A 13,724-nucleotide genomic window follows, 5' to 3' on the forward strand; every position below is an offset into this window, starting at 1 on the left:
GAGCACCTCCTCTGCCATGGCCAGCCACCTTAGTCACCGGAGGACCCAAAACTGAGAGTCACTCCACCCAATCCAAACCCAAACTCACCCATCCAAGCTGTCTAGCTTCAATTGGCTTTGACACTTTTTAACTCTTCACCTAAGCATTGTTTTGCATTCATCAATTGGACCTGACAGCCACCCCAAGCCCTTTTATTTAGACCCCACCTTCCATGGCCAAAAAAGGAGAGATCCAATTTTCTTAGGGAAATACTGCCAAATTTTACTAAGAGCTCCTCTAAGACCTCCTAAGCTCAATGTAACCATCTTCTAACCATTTCCCCCACTACCTGAGCTCAAATTTTGAGCTCAAAATTAGGACAATTTTTTGTCATCCTCCAAAATCCCTCAAACTTCAAATTAAACTGCTCTTAAGCTTCCACAGAGTAAGAGAGGAAGTTCCCCCATCAAAATCCCTATTTGTTGAGCTCTCTAAACCACTCTTAGACTAAAGCCACACTCCATTTCCCTGAACTTGTACTTGTAGCATACATCAGAGGAAACCAACACATCGAGGAGGTTTGTGGGACTCCACTAAAGCTTCCACAAGCATTTGATTGAGTCCTACCCTCTCATACAAGGTATAGGCCATTAACCCTAATCTTGAGCTCGATTTTCACCAAATGTGAAGTGAAGTATAATTTCATAGCATTATAACTATATGCATGTGTTCATCTTGAGTAGATGAAGGTGTAGGAACAAACCCCATGTGATTTGGTTGATTATCGAGTGAGATCTTAGGTTTAGAATTCATGCAGTTCACAAGCTCTAGCCATCGGAGACGATGACGGAGAGTCGTTCGATCGCGCGTGTATCGGACGGACGGACGAGATGGCGTCGGACGAGCTTTTGGTGCGTGAACGTTGGCCAAGTCAGTGCTCACTCAGATGGTGGCACTGAACTAGAATACGCCGCATGGAGGCTTCAGAGATGCCGAGGATTGCTTGGCGCCGCGTGGTTTAAATAGAAAAATCATGATCTATTGAACTAAATTACTACTTGAACTTCAAAAATTCATATCTTTTCATACAAAAATCATAAAAATAAAATAAAAATACCCTCTTACTCAGTGAAAATAGGAGAATAATGTGGATCAAAAATAATATTTTTTTTGTTGACTCTCTGATTCTTAATAAATTAAATAGCTTCTGTGGTATTTTAATTCATTATGATTAAATATTACTCATCATAGCTTGAAATTTTTAAGGTTTGTTCCTCATGGAAGAGGGGATGTCCTCTAGTTTTTCCAAGGTCAGACAACATCTCTGTGCTTCTAACCCTAACTTTTAAGATTTGATAGCTATTTTGGCTTAAAATAATTATATAAATTAAAATATAACTTCAAAAATTATGAGACAAATTTTAATAGGTTCACTGTAGTTAGAGAAGCCTAGAAAAAATATTATGATGGTCTGAATAGTCTTGTATATTTCTATAATTAATTAAATATGATAATTTGCATTAATTTATTTAAATTAAACATTAATAAAAAAATTAACAAAATCAACTCCACAATGTGTGTAAAAATCATGTTGATTCACTTTAAAAAATTGAAGTTTATTTGATTAAGTTTGAGCACTAAAATTAATTTTATGAGGAAGATTATATTTTTGTACAAAAATAATTATAATAAATTAAATACACTTGGGAAAATTATAAAAAGTGATTTTATGAGTTCCTTGTAATCATGAGCATTTATAAAAAAATAAAAATTATTTTTGAGAAAATATTTCATTTTTAGCCATATTTTAAATTAAAAATAATTAAAAATAATTAAAATTTTCAAAAATACAAAAGTGTTTTAAAAAGTTCATAATGGTTTCTTGATCACCTGAGACTCATTAAAATATTTTTTTTCCAATTTTCATAAGTTAAATATAAATTCTTAAAGTCCTAAAATGTATTTTTCTTAATTTTCATTAAAATAATTATAATAAATAAATTAAAAAAGCATAAAAATATAAAATTTAGTTCTCTGAGTTCTCTGGGCACAGGGAGGTTTAATAAAGATGTTAAAAATAATTTTTGTAATTAAAACATATTTTTCATTTAATTAAATCACTAAAAAATCAATAAATAATTATAAAATTAAATTAAAATTTAATTTAGAAAATCATGGTATATCGTCTAAGTGTTTCTCTAACCCAAGGGAATCTTTAAAATTTTTTCCATAAACAAAAATTTTATCTTGATTGATTGAATAAATTAATGCTGAAAATCTTACTTTCTAAGTTAAGATAATTATTTAAATTAACTAAAAATTTGAAAAACCATATTTTCTCCTCTAATGTTTTAATTGCCCCATGAACACGATACTCTAAAATTTTCAAAGTCATTTGAATTATGTTTAATGAGTTATGAAGTGAAGAGCCTCAAGGGTAAGATGGTCATTTTAGATTTTTGTACCTTAATCAAAATTTAGGGACAAGCAACGGGAAAAATGGGTAATTTTGATTTTAATGAATACTTATGGATGATTGAAACATAATGGGTAAGAGGTAGAAACCAATTTGTCACCTTTTCATAAAAAGAATAAAATTATAGTTTTCTAAATCATCAAGACTTCGAAGTTAATCAAAATCAAATGATGCTGAAGTGATTAGGCTTAAGTAAGGGAGATGATAGCCAACCTATTTTAAGTCCACAATTAATGATAATCGGATCTTTTAATCAGAATACACATTACCTAAATTAAAATTCTAACAATTGACATTTATTTTCCCATTGAAATTGTTAAGGGCTTGGTGCTGATCTAAGCTCGATATTTAAACTTATTTGATGGGATTTAGAAAGTAGCATGATTGATGGTAAATACCACTAAACACTACAAGCCCAACTTTAGTGACGAGTATAAAATCTTTAGTGACTTGAACTTGTCGTAGGGGCATTCACCTGCATAACTCTTAATATCAACTGATTAACTGAGTATCCTGCCCATGGGATGATGAGAATTTCAAAGTTCACCGAGTAGCGGGGTAACCTTTTTAACTTGACCTTGAATGATTAACGGAACAATATAATAAGTTCAAAATGAACTTGAAATGTTTCAAGAGATCCTTAAAGCAGTTCAGGGTCATTCCCCGAACACTTTGGAATCTCTTGAACATTTTGAAGGAAAAATTGAACTTGCTATATTTTGTTTTAAAATCATCCACTAAGCTCTTTTGGGACTCAATAAGTCATAGTTTGGAGTATGTTGGTTGACCTCACTTTTGGTTGAGGTCTAGCTTTCTTCTCCTTAGTAGCGTAGGTTCTAGTCATAGGATTTTTCTATTGACTATTCCTAGATGACTAGATTGGAACCCTCACCATTATAAATTCTAAAGTCTTCTCTGCTCAACTTGAAGTTCCACATCTTGGTCCTAACCTCTAGCACTTAGTAGGTGGGGTCAATATGTGGGAGCTCAAGTTGAGTTCCCATAGGACTACTTGGCCTTAGGGTCAGCCCTCTGGTGGTGTGGTTTTAATTGCTCTCACTCACACACTTGGACATTACACTTTCACTCACTACCTTAAGCCCAAGTCTACCTGACTTTGATCCGATAATCTTTTGAGAGACTCATGTAGATAGTCTCTTAGACCTACTAGCCAATTTACCAAATTACCTAACTCAGTCTTGTGCCCCCTAAATTTACCCAATTTACAAAAATTCCCAATTTCATCCAAAATACCCAAATTTGTTCAAAAATAATTTCAAACCATTTCAAACTATCCAAATTGCCCAAAACATCCCAAAATTTATAAAATAACCAAAATCCCCAAATTTGCCAAAATTACAAAAATGTCGTTGATAGCCCAAACTTTCCCAAAACCCCCAAAATCATCTCAAATGTCTCCAAAAATGAATTTGGCCCCCTCCATTGAGCTCAATTTGACCAATTTGACCCATATTGACCAAAAGCCTCAAATTGCAACTAAATGCCCAATTACCTCAATTCATCTCAAATGTTCATCAATTTGATATCAATTTCCACCAATTTCAATTTTAAAATCAAATTCATCATAACAAAACTCAATTCAAACCAAATCTCAACCCAATTAACATATACTTTGAGCCCAATTTCAACCTAAATCCGAAACCCCCAATTTTGCCCCAATTTAGTCATGTCCCTAAATACCACCAAATTGAACTCTCAAATCAATTCAAAATCATTTCAAATCTTGTTAAGCCTCTTATGACAACCATTTACACCATCTTGACTAAATTGGGTAAATAACACCATGGCTAACCGAACCTAAACCCAACTTCAAGCCAATATTGAACCCAAAATGGACCCACCTCAATGTATAGTCCAAACAACTTCTTTACTCTTTTGAAGTTCCACGTGTGGTTATTGACCTCTAGCACGTAAGAGGTTGAAACCGACATGAGGGAGCTCAAAAGGAGTCCCTATAAGACCGTCGAGCCTTAGGACTGTCTTTTGCACGATTTGCAACTTCGCGCGCACAGACTTCGAAATTTGAATGATCATCACACTCGATTACCACAATTTGCATCGCTAGTGTCATTAGTTCTTGAAAAACTTAAATAAAATTTTTGAAAGAAGCGATCGCAAGCCAAAATTTTAATAAAAATCGAATTTTATGCATTTTTGACTCGATCGTCAATGAGTTTGTCCGAACGACCTCGGATGATGAAACGATATTTAGGGAAATTAGCGCCGGCGCGCCCAGAACAATGATTTTACCTAGAGGGACGTTCATTTTGTTACGAGGACGTGTCCAGATAAAAATATGAGGAACGATAACTCTATCATTATTACTATTATTATTACTATTATAATAAAAAAAGAGAGAAATTCTTTAATCCTAAATCCTTAACTCCCTGATTGGGAAAAAATTTGCGTACAATAGACGTACGAAACGCTACGTACGATTTCGAGATTATACTGAGGGTATAAGGGGATTATATCCGCGGTATAATCCCTTGTAAACTCGATGTAAACTTAATGTAACCTACATGTAACCTACAAATAAGTTCCCTCGCTTATATTATCATATATTAAAAATTTATTAATATATTACGGATAAGTTACAAAAGATTATATGAAGGTTATAAGAGATTATAAGGATAATCCTTATAGCATACCTCGAAATGAACTCAGCGCTGCGTATAAGCAAATTTTTTCACCCTCATTGGCTCACGCCTCTGGCTCCCTCCACTTCCAACTCCAACCGAGCCTCCCTCCGGTTCGCACTCGATCCGTTTCAACTCCTCCTTGCAGCCTGCTCCCATACGCGATCCTTATCGCGATTCTATCGGCTGCTCCTTCCTCTCGAGCCCCACGCACGCATGCACCCCAGCCCTCTCGCTTCCCCTTTTCGTCTGATCGCCGCACGCGACAGAGACCCGATAACCTCCTTCCCGAGAGCCTCGACTGCTTAACTCCACGCTCACCCTTCTTTCCCCTCTTGGGGGCTTGCTCCAAAATAAAAACAACCAACTGACATTCTCTCCTTCGAAGTTTTCTCATTCCCTTCTCAAAAAAAAAAAATCGCAGAAGGCTAGCAGCTGGGGCTGGGAAAACTTAAGGTATTTTGGCTTGGCTTCACTCTTCTCACGGTCCAGACGTTTTGAAGTGTTGCTGATCTCCAACCAGAACCAAAGAGATTTTTTTATTTTATTTTTATTTTATTTGTTCGCAGAGTTTATTCTGACAACACTACGGCTTTCATTTGACACATTGGTATTTTTTTAACCGCAAAATCATATCTACTGCCACACAATAAATTCGCATTTTTTAAGCCTTTACATTGAGATATGTTTTCCTGTTTTGCATTGGAAACGTTGGATTTGCTCATATGTATGTATATATATATATATTTTGTAGAAGCACTTTCTGCAACTTTAAGCGGCTTGACATTGGGGAGATTGATTTCTTATGAACTTCTCCCCATTGCTGAGGGTTTGATGCATTGAATCTGCTCATCCTTGCATTTTTGGTTTAGCAAATACAACTATGGCTAAAGATAATGATCCATTGTGTTGTGAGAGAAACACTAAATTGCCCCATTTCTACTTTGGATGAAAGCATAAATTGTTGTTGCACGTTCTTGTCACTTTGCCATAGTTAGCGTCCTTTATTTTATCCTGATGTACTCTTGCATCAGTACCGATAGTTTGCATTTGCAAAGCTATCAAATTTCTAAATACAATTTATTCCCCATGTTTGTTTATGGACTACTATGCTATCCTATCATTGTTATTTGAGAACCTGATCATATGGACCAAACTGATTATCTCATTCTGCATATTTTAAAGCTTTAAGCAATGGAATCTTTGCATTCATAACTCACAATTCTTATGTATTTGCATGTCTGACGCCCAAAGTTTGACCTTTACATTTATAACACTCTTCTTTTGGTCATGAGCACTTGCGTGGGAAGATGGTTTTTTTTTTAGGTTTTGGACATGTAAATACTAAGGAATTAAGTGGTATGTGTGTAAATCTTCATAATGTTCATTATGGTCCCCTATTTGGCATATCTGCTGATGTTCTCTTGTTGGATTGAGGTTGTTCCCTCGCTGCCCCTACCTGAAATCTGCTGTTTGGGCATTCTCTAGTCACTTTGCTGCCCTCACTAATGACCTATGGAATGGCATCCCCCTTTGTGTTGTATCGGGTTTATTCTTCATATGGGCTGCTGGTGCTTCATTTTAATCATTTTTCGGGATTTATTCCCTGTGGACCCTATTCGGTATACCTGTTGGTTTAGGATAGAATTGAATACTTTAATCTTTGTTGATTGGAAGAATTTGAGTGCCCCTTTCTAGGATTGATTTGCTAGAGTTTTGGATGGTGTGAATGCAACATTTGGGTTTAGGCTTGGGTGCATGAATGCATCAGTGTTGTGGGGCTATGTACGTAATCGTCGCATTGGTTCGGACTCGTTTCGACTTATTTAAAATACGGTTTGGAAAGGATACCTTTTGGGTTGATTCGTTTGCAGAATTGGAGGAAATAATACTCTTCTGGGTTGATTCGAGGATCTTTGGACTGCCCTTTTGGGACTTTACGTCGATCATTTTAGACACGGTTTTGAGGGTCAATCCATCTTTCACCTCTTCACTCTATCAGGTGGATTGATCCCTCCTCTCTCTCAACCCATTTTTCTTCTTTTCTTCATTGCTTCTTGGTTTGATTTAGGTGCTTATGTCTGAAACATAAGCATACATATATATATGAACCATCAAGCAAGATTATAAGTTGGACGGTTCATTTTGGGGTTGGGCCTTGATGATAAAGACATTCAGTGGTAGAGCGGAATAATGTTCCATCCTATGACATCGGGATCAGATCCCAGGACCCGGTTAAATGTAGAATGACAATATTATTCCCCGACACCAGACAAACGGGGCACCCTTCCTGTCTTAGGTTGTAGCATTCCTAGCTCGATGGTGCGGTCGACTTGTGGACAATCATTTTTTTTATAAAAATGATAAGAACAGATACATTGTTTTCAAAAGTATTTTGAATACCAAAATTGATATTGTTTTTCTTGTATGCATGAAACCTATATGCATGCCAAAATATAAATTTTAAGTAACATAATTTGATTGTACACTTGTCAATTGTCGGTAATGGGCTAAGGAGTACCCTCCTAAGTTAATATAGTAAGACACATTTCTTGTTGAATGTCGGACTCTATACATATGAGTGACCGATGTTGCCTTCGGAGTCCCTCGAGAATATGTAAATCTGAGCACACCCGAACCTGAAGGCTTATAGTCCACTCTAGCTTTTTATTAATTCACTTGTTATTTCCTTCGAGATTTTCGTGTGTTTTCTTCGGGCTTATTTTGTTGGTTACTTAAGTTTATTTGATATGTCACGTAGTGGGGTAACCTTAGTTTCAAACTTGAGATAATTAATAGAACAATATGATAAATTCGAAATGAATCCAAAATATTTTAAGAGATTTTTAAAGTGGCTCAGGGTCATTCCCCGAATACTTTGGAATCTCTTGGATTTTTGAAGGACAAATCGAACTTATTGTATTATGTTCTAGGAAGTCATCCATTAAGACCTTTCGGAATGTTCCGTGTCATAACTTGGAGTTTGTTAAATGCACCTCCAACTATTCTTGTTTCAATTTTCTGCATATATTCGTCATTTTATTTTCTGCAATTTACTTTCGCTGCAAAAAAATATAATTGCTTAGGTGTATACTCTATCTTTCTTGCAAAACCAAAACAATTTTTTCAAAAACTTATCAACGTTTTCAAAAATCTAGAGCAAATTGTTTCAAATATAATCATAAATCTTTTGAAATGTCACTAAACATAAAATGCTCTTTTGAATTTATAGAAGTCCTTGGGAGGAAATAACTCGCGGTTGCTAACGAGATCTTCTCAGTTTAAATGGGTTTTATAACTCATTTAAGCTAAGCAAATTCAAAAGAAAATAAGTGGTACCAGAACAAGAGAACTATGGGATCCGAACTGATGGCGGATAACCGGTATCGATCTAATCAACTTTAACCCCCCATAATATTTAAATATCCTTAGGAAATATTTGATTTGATATTATAACTTGCCACATTAAAAAACTTGACCTCTGAACCTGATACTTCTCTCAATCTCTACAATTTGACACTTCTAAAACTTAAATTCTCCACTACGAGGAGCTTAGAGCTAGCATTGTGGATCATCTTCAACAGTAAAACATGTCTAAACCAGCATAATCATTCCTTAGAATTAAACAATAAGTCATAGTATTTTGAGGTTGTCCGCCTAGTGTGACATAAGTCATCAACTTTTCTTTAGGTCTTTGTATGACTCTGCTATATAATATAAGCCCTAACATGTTTTAGGATTCCAAGGTTGTCATTTATCATGACCTAAATTTATCATGACCTAATATCATGACCTAAATCCTCACATCTTCCAAACCATTTGTGTGATTGTTTCACATGGATGTAGGCTCTAATTAATAAAATTGGCATGATGAAACACTTAAATATTTCTCCTCTAAATTGAAGTTAGATCATAGGATAGCTTGGGAAGTCACCGAAGTTCTCCGCAGGATTCGTGACATCCCCTAGTTCTTCTTTCTTTGGATTCTAAAAATAGAATGTTCCAAATTTGAGCTACTCATTTCACATATTTTTGTCTGATCTCATTGAAAAGTTATATCCTTTGAAATTCTTAAAGATAATATCCTCTGATTTTTATCGAGGGGTTTCTTAGGCAACTTTGGTTTTCTAAGATGTAATTAACTATAAGGGCTTACCCTTATAAGAAACTATAACGAACACAACTTAATATAAACTTATTTAATTTTTCATATTAAATAAGGGAACTTATCAGCTTATAATAAAGTGGTTTCGCAGACCAAATAGATATCATATATTTCTTAGTTTATTTGATTAAGTCTCACAATCAAGTCATGTTTTTATCTTTCAAGATAGATACATAACTTGAGGTGTGGTGCTCTTTCATCTAAATAATAAAAGATATGAAATCAGTTTGATTTCATATTTTTCTAAACTATATATCTATATATATTATATATGTATATATATATACATATTTATGTATGTATATACATATCTATGTATGTGTATACATATGTATGTATACATATGTACGTATGTATGTATACATATGTATGTATACATATGTACGTATGTATGTATACATATATACATATATACATATGTATGTATACATATATACATATACATATATACATATATACATATGTATGTATACATATATACACATATATACATATATACTATACATATACACATATACATATATACATATACACATATACATATATACATATACACATATACATATATACATATACACATATACATATATACATATACACATATACATATATACATATACACATATACATATATACATATACACATACATATATACATATATACATATACATATCTATATATATACATATATATATTGTGTCGACAACTTCTGGCAACTCCGCTAGGACTAGTTTCTCTCTCCATTTAAATCAAGAAATATTGTCTTCACACATCGGTAATGTGTCAATGTCTCGTATAGACCAGATTACCCTTTTTTCGTTGGCATGCTTCATCCATTTCTTTCTTGAGTAAATACAGTCAGCTCTTTCAGACTTCAGGATCATCTGTTCAATCACCTTTGAACAGAGAGGTTCAGGAGTTCATTAGGATTTTTATCTTTGTGTGGAGTCGGACCCCCAATAGGTGTGTTGGTGGACTAGTTCTGCCTAGGCATTGTGTGTTGTGAAGTTTGTCCCACATTGGGTCCTGAACTTCGCATTTTCTTTATATCCTTCGGGTTTGGTTTGCTTTTCTGCGAATCAAGCCAAATTGTTGCGTCTCTTCACGCTCTTTTAATTTGTTAATCAAAACTCTTTAATCACAAGTAAATAATAAATTTAAAAATTAAAATAATAAAGGATATGTCCAGTTTACTGAGGAAAATGCAAGGCACGGAAATCTTGAAAATGCAAGGCACGGAACGTTGCTGACTTTCAGAAATTCTTCAAATAGCCGGAACAATCTCTTCGCCAAAGTTGATCTTTTCTTTCGCCTCCGGAGTGGAGTTCGCTATCGACAGGGATGAGCTTCATGACCTGACAGTTATTAAGTTTGGACAAGGGTTTAATGATATTAGAGTCAAGTTCGGGAATGTGGCCATCACAGTAATGAAATTTGAAATAGATAAGTCCGAGGAACCTATTGTAGAGTTCAACTTGAAAATAGTAATACCAGAACGAGAGAACCGTGACATCCTAACCGGTGTCTCTCTAATCAACTTTAACATTCCTCATGATATTTAAATAGCCATAACCTTAGAAAATATTTGATTTGACATCATGATTGACACCTTAGAAAATCAAACTCGCCACGACAAGGAGCTTGGAGCTAGCATTGTGTGCAACACGACCATCTTCCACACAAAACAAGTCTACACTGGCTAAACCATTCCTCAGAATTAAACAACCGAGCCATAGGATTTCGAGGTTGTCCGCTTAGTGCGACATAAATCCTCAACTTATCTTTAGGCCTTTGTATGGTTCTGCTATACAATATAAGTCCTAACCTGTTTTTAGGATTCCGATGTTGTCATTCGTCGCGACCTAAATTCTCACATCTTCCAGGCTATTCGTGTGATTATTTCACACAAATATAAGCCCTAATTAATAAAAATTGGCAGGATGAAACATTGGCAGGAATAAAAATTGGCAGGATGAAACATTTAAATATTTCTCCTCTAAATTGAAGCCAAATAGTAGGATAATTTGGGAAATCACTGAGGTTCTCCTCATGATCTGTGACATCCCCTTGTTCTTCTTTCTTTGGATTTCAAAAATAAAATGTTCAAAATTTGAGTCATTCTCTTTTCACACATCTTTATCTGATCTCTTTGAAAAGTTCTATCCTTTGAAATTCTTGAAGACAATCTTCTAATTTTATCAAGAGTTTTCTTAGGTGACTTCGGTTATCTAAGAAGTAATTAACTATAAGGGTTTTGACTTTATAGGAAACTTTCATGAACCGAGCATAATATAAACCATATTTAATTCTTTGTATTAATTAGGGAAACACGTCGGCTTATAATAAAATAATTTCGCGGTTGAAACAGATGTTTTATATTTCTTAGTTTATTTGATTGAGTCTCACTATCAAATCATGTCTTTATCTTTTGGGATAGGCACATAGCTTGAAGTGTAGTGATCTTTCATCTAAAATTTGAAAGATATAGGATCAGTTTGATTTCATATTTTTCTAAACTAAATATATGTATATAAATTAAATGCCTTTTCGAAGAGGGCGTCAAGATTTTCATTCTGGTGACCTACAGCTTCCACAGGACCCCTAAAATTGTGCCAACATGCTTCTAACTAAAATTGATTCAAAAAGACCACCATCACCTTTTCCTCAAAGACTTAGACAACAAAAGCTTGAACAACACCTTTCATTATTTTTTGAGATATTTAAAAATCTTGCAATCAATATTCTGTTTGCAGAAGCTTTGGAACAAATGTCGAGTTATGCTAAATTTATGAAAGATATATTAAACAAAAAGAGGAAGTTTGAAGCTTATGAACTGTTGCATTAAGTGAAGAATGTAGTGGAATAAATCAAAAGAATCTTTCTAAAAAGCTTAAAGACCCCGGTAGTTTTACTATATCTTGTGCGATCGGAGAAAAAATTTATGAAAAAGCTTAGAGGGATCGGAAGGGAAGAATCCTAGAAAACGTCATAAGGTTAAGTGAAGCTTAATTTTATTGGTTTTCTTATTCTTTTTCTGACGTTGGCATGGATTTAAGAATAAAACTTTTGTCCCTGTTTGTCAACAATTGTGTGGATTACATTGAAAAACTCCAAGAAACCACCCAACCATTATCATAATAGTATAGATTTTGCATATCTAAGAAGTTATACTTTTTCCTGCCATTTATGTTTACTGCATTTTTTGACTATTAGATTCCTTTTTGAATTCGATCATTTCAAACTATACTTATTGATTCAATAAACTAGAACTTCATCTGTTAGAAATAGCTTAACACTATCCTCGTGAGATCAATGCACGGACTTGTTTCTAAATATTTGCATGATTGATCGACTTGCTTCTTAGCAATTTGGGCATCACCTCCTCAATTATATAATTAAAAAAAGATATCTTTAAATATATTTGAAACAACTTAGAGCCTTTAAAACATGGAAAAACTAATACTAATATAATGACTTTTAAGTAGGCTACAAGGGCAAATATTTCCTCAAAATATATTCTTTTAAATTGAATATATCTTTTGGCCACTAATATAACCTTGTTTCTTATAGCTAATCTAATATTTAAGTTGTTTTTGAATATTCATTTAGTTATAATTATACTTTGAACATTTGGCCTGAGCACTATCTACTAAACATCATTTCTTATGAATTATTAAACTCTTTTTTGTATAGCATTAATCCAAAACTAATTAGGTAGAGCCTCATTTATATTGATATGTTCGGTCAATTATATGAATGCAATGTGACTAACTTATCATATTGGATTATTTGTAATCCTAACAGCAACTGGTGGTTCTCCTATGACACAATTTCTAAAATGAATTGAGAAGTATCTTGATCCTCTAGGTAAAGTTTGATTCTAATTATATTTTTCTTAAGTTCATGAATTTTCTAATTTTAGTGGCATTCATCATCTTTTTGTTAAAAACCCTATACATATTTTTTCCATCCAAGGAGTTTTTTAAAAAAATAACTTCATCTTCACATATATTATTTAATACAAAGCATGTGCAACCAAATACATGTAAATGAGAGAGATTTAGGCTTTTTCCTCTTTATAGTTCATATGGATTTTTATTCAACTTGACTTATATTTACTCAATTAAGCACATAATAAGAAGTGTTTATTGCTTCAACCCAAAAATATTTATGAATCTTATATTTATTTAATAGTAATCTATTAGCTTTTACAAGAGTCGTGTTTTTTTCTCAGCCATCCCATTCTATTTTGGTGTTTAAGGGGCTGAAAAATTATGTTTACTCTAGTCTCACTACACAATATTATAAACTTCTCAGCCATCCCATTCTATTGTGTTTTTTAAAGGGTGTTCATATTAGCTTGACACAATCTCATATATATATATATATATATATATATTATAATAACTCACGCATGCTTAAACCCCCGCCCACCCCTCACG

The sequence above is a fragment of the Phalaenopsis equestris genome, unplaced genomic scaffold (assembly GCF_001263595.1).
Source record: "Phalaenopsis equestris unplaced genomic scaffold, ASM126359v1 Scaffold198674, whole genome shotgun sequence".
NCBI classification, from domain to species: domain Eukaryota; kingdom Viridiplantae; phylum Streptophyta; class Magnoliopsida; order Asparagales; family Orchidaceae; genus Phalaenopsis; species Phalaenopsis equestris.